Source organism: Pinus tabuliformis, chromosome J (assembly GCF_031772625.1).
Source record: "Pinus tabuliformis cultivar Carrire ecotype Pingquan chromosome J, CPIR1, whole genome shotgun sequence".
In the NCBI taxonomy this organism is placed as follows: domain Eukaryota; kingdom Viridiplantae; phylum Streptophyta; class Pinopsida; order Pinales; family Pinaceae; genus Pinus; species Pinus tabuliformis.
In genome coordinates, this window is record NC_142295.1 from 1,185,378,639 (window position 1) to 1,185,386,388 (window position 7,750).

The following is a 7,750-nucleotide window of genomic DNA, read 5'->3' on the forward strand; positions in this document are numbered from 1 at the left end:
TTGGTTACATCTGCAGAAAGAGCACCTTGCTAGAGCCAATCGTAAGGTTCAACCACTTTGATACGGGCCTTACACCATCAACAAGGCTATGGGAGACAACACTTTTGAGCTTAACATCCCCCCATTCCTTGGATTTCACCCCATATTCAATGTGGATTGCCTTCGGGCATACTTTCCACGATTATTGGACACCTCATACATTGCTGAGCAGTTGACACCAACAAAGCTCAACCTAGAATGCATTGAACATGCCACAACTAATCATATCATGAACACATAGATCAAGAACACTCATAAATAGAGAATCCAACTGTATTGAGTTGTCAAAGCTGGCCAACTCTTGCACCAGGGCAAGTGGCTCACCAGGGATCAAGTTTATAAAAAATATCCCCATCTCATGGAGGCACTCAATGCAATGGGGACCATTTCTTCCTAAGGAGGGAGGACTAATATAGGTGGATATTGGTGGTAACCCACATATTCCACTTAGACCCCCAACACTGTTTCTTTCAGTTTCCTTAATTGTAGCACAATTTACTAATTTTTCCAGTTTTTCAGGGCCTGAACTTTTGAAGCCGTTTTGAGGCCCTAAACTATGTTTTTTTGGAAAACAGGTAAAACTACAACCTATTTGATGGGTTTGTAATAAAAATTTGTAGTACGTAGATAGATATTTCTAACGAGGTATTGTACACATCAAACGAAGATCGTATGCCAAAGTTACGACGCCGAGAAGTTGGTGTATTAACTAACCCCAATGGGGCCCACGAAATTTTGGCACTTCATCTCCTAGGGTTAGGTTTTTGATGTTGGCGGTTTTCCTTTGTTTCTCAATAATAAAAATATGTGTGATACTCATTTTAACAAAGTTCAGAGGCATGTATCCGCCACATCTCTTCTCAGAGATAAGCTACCATCACTTGAGCTAGTTTATTTCCATTCTACATGTAAACCGTTTCAGTATTTTGTTATCAATGAATTGAAGTTAAATTTTTGTTGTAACTCTATGTTTATGTTTAAATTTGTATTTCATTTCATTCCTGCATAAATCCGGATCATTATCTCCAAGGATTTCCTCTACTAAATTAAAGGAAAGATGTTAATTGACATAATTAAAGCATAAAGACATGATGACTAATACAAATTTGAACATTTAAATTAGGGGTGTGGTCATTGGTCATACACATCTTGGTTAATTTCACATGGGTGTTTTCTTCTTGCATTCAAAACAAACTTATTGAGGCATGAAATACAAGGTTGTGAAAGAACATACACCCCAATCAATGACCTAATCAGTGAATTCCATAATGATCAGGGAAACTTAATAATGTCCTCATTAACCAATCAATCCTCTTGGTTTCAACAATGAAGATGCCTTCATCCTCAAGCGCATAATGGTGGAAGATACAATCATGCTTATTTGCGTGGTATTTTTTTATTGGGAGATGAAACCATTGGAAACTTGTCACACTTTTGCATTTTTATTCGAGTGCTGAGACTTAGTTGATTCCTTTTACGTTTATGGGAGTGATATGAAGACTTAGAATTGGCTATAAGTAGTAGGTTATTTGTCATAATTATTCCCATGAGGATGTCACTGGAGTGGAAAAAGAGAAAATTTCTATTTACTATGTAACTAAGAGGGATGTTATCAAGGGCACAACTCCCATTAACCTGAAAAACATACTACATCAGGTTCTTCGATGGGTAACAAGTTTAGTGGGATTTTTTTCTCTTAATAACGCAATTATTGCAAACTCCCATTTTAAATTCCTATAACAACATATCTCAACATTGGAATTTATCCTTTCACTTCAATATTCCTTATTGTGTAATGGTTTCTTCCAACATTGTCTCTTTTCTGAGGGAATTTTTTTTGTGTAGACCCTCAGTGTAACACTTTTTTTTTTTCCCAGTATTGTTGAGTTAGTTTATTGGCATTAACAAATACTCAACATCAATTGTCAATCCTAGATCATACACTTTGTGACACTACACTATATGTATGAAGTTTTAGACAATAAAAGTCTACTACGCTAGAAATATAAGCTCATTGCTAAGGAATTTATCCTAAGGGGACCATTGGGTTCTTGTAACTAGGCTCTCTTGAGTTGTTTGACAAAAAGTGTGTTCCGTCAACCTCAAGTGGTTACAAAGCTCAATAAATCATTGTGGGTTCAAATCAATATGCATAAAAGAGAATCAAGGCATTGAAATAAAAATCACATCTACCAATTATGCAGCACTACGAATCACACATAGTTGAAGAAATTCCATAAAAGAATAAAGTCTAAATTCCCTCGGGGTACAAAAATGTTATCTGTTCATCACATTATTTAAATGCATATTAAATAAAATCAAATATGAGGTTTGCAACTATAAAACCAATCCCTATTTCAAAGCACTGGAAATAATGATTAGATTTGCATATCATTGGTCAATAAGCAAAACATATATATCATTCTCTAATAGAAAGGAACATAGCGATGCCATTATCCAAAAATAAATCCTGAAGTCAATCAAAATACCACTTTGTAACCAACATGAATTCATACATGACATACAATAGATATTTAACAAGTAAAAATACTGAGTGATATTCTAGCAAGAGTAATTCTCTGAATCAACAATTGGAGAACATAATTAGGATAGATCAAGCAAACATCCATGAATGAAATCTGTCTAAAAACCAATCATGCTAACCTTCAGATATAGAACATAAAACTTATGAATATAGATGCTCAACAATAAAAGAATCCTTGATCTAAACTCTACATTCAACCACATAAATAATATGCTCACAAAACTAGTACTCCACAAGTTAGAGCATACATGAACAAAGGTTAAACAAGTGCGCAAAATATTGTATTAGACATCAAACAACAATGTATATGTGTCAGATATAAGCCAATCACAACCACATGATAATTAATCTATTGATTTCAATCAAAGGAAAATTATTTTCATATAAATAACCCACAAATCAATGAATAATTCACACGATATGTTCACAAAGTAAATGGATCTAAATACAAAAACAAAGTTTCACTTATACAATTCAAACCACACAACACATCTATATTAAATCACACAAGAATGAAAGGGGAAATATGATGGGTTGGTGGGCCCAGGCCAAGCAACAACATTGCCTCTTGAAAGAAACTAAATCATACCACAATTTAGCACAATAGATGAAACTCAAGCATCAAAAATGTTACATTAATAAAACCAAAATTTACATAGATAATACCACAAAGGAGATTTATACCCAATTGTAACCACATGGGATCATCCAAAAGACGTAAAATAGTGACAAAACCTCTCCCATTCAACCCCTAAACTTGGTTTTTTCCCATATATTTATACAAGAAATATTAGGGGCGAATTATAACTAATCTCCCCAAATATGGTCTGTCAAATCATGAGTAATTTTACAAAATATTGTCTCTTTTGTATCCTTGGTTAAAGATGTAACCACATAAGATTTATTTGACATGGAACCATTTGAGAATAACTTGATTTGATTTATTTTGCTAACTGGTTGCTTAGTTTGGGGTGTAGCTTAATAATGACCACAACCATAAATATACCCTTTAAAGATCCTTTCATATCTCATAATTCGTGCACTTTTTAGAGGAAATTCTTCTGATCAATCTAATTGGGGATGTCATTAACAAAACCTATGTTCAGGATTTCCCAAACTCTGCTTTGTTTGTCTAAAAATTGTGCCAAAAACCAATCACTTGATTATGCATGACACAAGATGTCCAAACTGTTGATAATGACTTAGAGGTTTCCATAATTGACCTGAGTGTAATGTAAAAAACATGAAATCATGTCATTAATGCTATGAACAAAACCCATATTATAGAATTTTCCTTGGAGATGTGTACATATGCCAACGACAGAGGCTCGTTACTAGACCTGCTTAGAAGTTATCAGAACAAAGTTAGACAAATATGTCATCAGTAAAATCAAGCATTATCCTCTTTGATTCATTAAAATTAAAGGAAATGAAAATAATTACTACTTCGACATTCTTAGGTTCATTACTACACATTCGCAGGAAAACCTGGTAAAAAGGGAAATGAATGAATGACAATATGCAGAGAGAGGAGCAGGAAAATATGTTTTATATGGAGAAAAAATGACAAATTGATGACCAAACATCTCCCCCACACCTTCATTCTTACATTTACTCATGCAAATAAAGTAGAAATGGACCCCTTTCTGGCAGTAGTTACAACTTAGTGGAAATGGAGGATGTGTATCAGATGTTGCACATTTGTCAAACTCACCCACTTTTTGTCATCTGAATTTAATCAAGAAGATTGTGTGCCATCATGTTTAAAGAATGCTAGTGTAGGCTATGAAATTTCCTTCAATAAGAAAATAGATGTTCACTTCACTATCATGAGAGTGTTCATATGACCCCATTCCATGTTCTTCAATCCTTTCCCTCCAAACATATATAAAATTTATGTCCTATGTGCCACTTAACCTCACCAAACATTAGATCCAACTCTATTGTAGACCATCAATATCGACATCCTTGCTTTCAAGGCACCACACAAGAATCTATAAAAATGGTAAAGGTGTTTCTTAAAAAAATATTTTAAAAAATTGAAAAAAAATATCCTGTACCATATCCTTAATACATATTACTTTCACTCCAAGTCCTCTAAAAATACTAAAAATAAATCATCATTCATAATGTCATCTTGAATGGTTTTTTTTCTCTTTACTTCTTTGAAATGCTTCTCAAGTAGGACTCTATTTGAACCTTCAAATGTGAAGCTTCAAAATGTTGGAACCACTTTCTACCAAACCTATCCAAATCCATTTTTCTCAGTCTCATTCCATAACCAAGTACCCATTTAAAGGGAAAAAAATATAAAAATGTATGTAAAGAGGCATACAAAATATTGTCTTTTGGTATAAAACAAAACCATGTAAAGAGAAATATCTCCCCTACTTGATTGAATAAGTAAATCCAAGGGATATTTTTCAAATACCTTGAATATTACAGATGAAAGGACTCCAATATAAAACAAGAAATCAACTTGAAAAAGGGCATAACAACATCTACTCTTTTAATGAGTATTCCTTTGGCACTTCTCATTTAGATTTTTTTTGCAAACGTTTGTGATACTAGCAAGGGAAAAACAATAGTTGTGTCACAAAACCTTAACAAGAGTGGCAAAGCCCTTGATTTTACCCTAGGAAATAATTCATTTGGTCATGCTCCATAATCATTTCCATCAAATTACTGCACAATGTTAATGTAAAAAACATAGTCAACACCATTTCACGTCATATTAGCATTACAAGTGTGGTGTTTGGGTATAACCCCTCCTAGAATTATCTTGCCTGTCTTTTGTGGGTTGGCATGAATAATTTCACCATTTATAACTCTAATGTCTTAGAAAATGTCAAAAACAAGTTGTAAACTACCAAAGGAGTGGAAGTAGAGCATTCCTCCGAGGAACCATCAATTAAACCCGAACAAAATACCAGAATGCTATTCTTGTATGCTAATAATAGTATGAACTCAAATAATTTATTTCTTTACCCATATGAGCAATCACCTTTGATGGTGTCCAAACAACACCCTATTCTTTTTTCTCCTTTAAAAGATGATAAAAAATGGGTATAATCCAATCTTTAAACTTGCATTAATTTTCGTTAGGCACCAACACATTACTAATTCGATTCAATTCATTTGAACATAACTATGATTCGAGTAGTGAAAAATCACAAGTATAGGTCAATGCTAGACATTTAATCAAGTCTTCTTCAACCCCTCTTACTGTGCTGACTAACACATCAACCTGTACACTTTTCTCATGCAATTCTTTGCTAAGAACCAAATGGTGTCTCACAAACTAGATGAAATGAGGTTTGAAGTAAAACTCATGAATCTAAGCATAAAGACACGAATTTTCTTTAAATTCAGTTGACTTGTTGTCCCAACAATATGGAGGAAATTATTTGGATATGAGGTTCATGCTTGAGTTCTGTTTTTCAGATGCAAAGCTATAGGATACTTGTTTTGGAAAACATTCCACAGGTTACAGGTCTATAAATAATGTCATTAAACTTGTGGATATAAGACCTTTTCACGGAGTCAAGGAGAATAAGAGTGCTTTAGAAACCTTAACCTTAAAATTCTTGCATTCCAAAACATTCACACACACACACACATAATAATCCTCAAATGCATAGTACAAGCAAGTAAAACACCAAACTCCAACATATTCTGGATGATATTTCTTAGGGTAATAAATTTAGATGTCCTTTTTCTATCTTGCAAATATTCTACGGGCTTGATATTTCCTCCTTTGTTAAAAAAAACTATAATATTCTTCACTGAACTTTCTGGTATGCAAGTTCTATCCAGGACTATTGTTCCCCTTTATCTTTGAAAGAAGAGTCCAGATATGCAAACGAGACCTGAGTTATAGCCACAAGGCTTGAGCATCATACAAAAGTGATATCTTCCAATTTCAACAATATAGGTAGTGAACACTAAGAAATGAGTTTTGTAATTACCATATAACAAATGCCTTCATTAAATTTCTCCATGCCAATCCAAACCAATGCCTCGAGAACTTGTAACAAGAGCAATAATTCCATCACAAAACTTAGTGAAGTGCTACGATTATGGATAGGGAATGGGTTAAGGGGATGCTATGAGTGTAGGCACATACCATGAGGGTGGAAAAACAAATGAGGAAACAAATTAATGCTTATGTAGTTTTCTTATCATCATTCCTAAATTCTTAACAAATTTAAAAGTTTCACAATGATCTTTACCTCAGGTATAACCTCATTATCTTGAAGTGACAAGGCACACTGATATGAAATTGAGCCTTTGAGACTTGTGTGCTAGCAAGCTGATCCAAAACAGGGTGATGCTGATGTATGATGACCATGTGATGTTGATAATTGATGAAGGTCGCTTGTGTAGATCCAACCGCTAAATTTTGAAGTTGACTATGTGGTGCTGATGACTAAGGAAGGTTGAAATTTTTGCTGCCTTGATGATCCTGTTAGAGTCGATCTGGTCAGTCCTCCGTCAGAGATCAAAACTCTTTTTGCATTTCATTTTTAGGTGTCCCATCCTGCTCAATCACCTGCATTCCATTTAGGAGCATGCCATAATCTGATGGAAGGGATTTGTCATTCATTCCCCTCATGTCTTGTACCTACTGGCTTAGGTCTTTTCATCAATGTTTATTAAAGTCCATGACAGTCAATGTTTGATCTTTTAATGGGCAAAGAGTCATGTCAATCATAGGTCTAGGGTTTCACAAATTGAGTCGTTAAAGTGTCCAAATGCCAACAGGCCAGAGGGAGGTTCTACACAGGATTTTTATTTCACGAATTTCATCGTCATATTGATGGATTATGACTGTTCTTCAAAACTCTGTTTTGAAGAAAAGTCAACATTTTGTATTTTGTAAAATTTTCTAAAGTTCTTCAGTTATTTAATTCTCCAGGCGCAACCCTGGTCTTCCTTGGTCAAAACATGCCACTGTCCCTGCAAAAATGCCAAAAAGATTCATCATTTAAAGCCAAAATAAAAAAGAAACTTGAAAAATAGAGCTATATTAAAGTGTTAAAAAGTGCCAAAACTAAACATAATAAAATGGGTTTTCGAGAAGCAAAAATAAACCCATCACTATATAAATGATTTTCATTGTTTGAAACATCATTAGTATGCCAAAAGATCATTGGAAAGCCGAGT

General features: G+C 34.1%; 1 pseudogene; it reads right to left on the reverse strand.

Annotated features, from left to right (window-relative positions):
- Positions 1–5,093: 5,093 nt before the first annotated feature.
- Positions 5,094–5,914, reverse strand: LOC149231319 (deoxyhypusine synthase pseudogene; annotated as a pseudogene).
- Between the last annotated feature and the right edge of the window lie 1,836 nt (positions 5,915–7,750).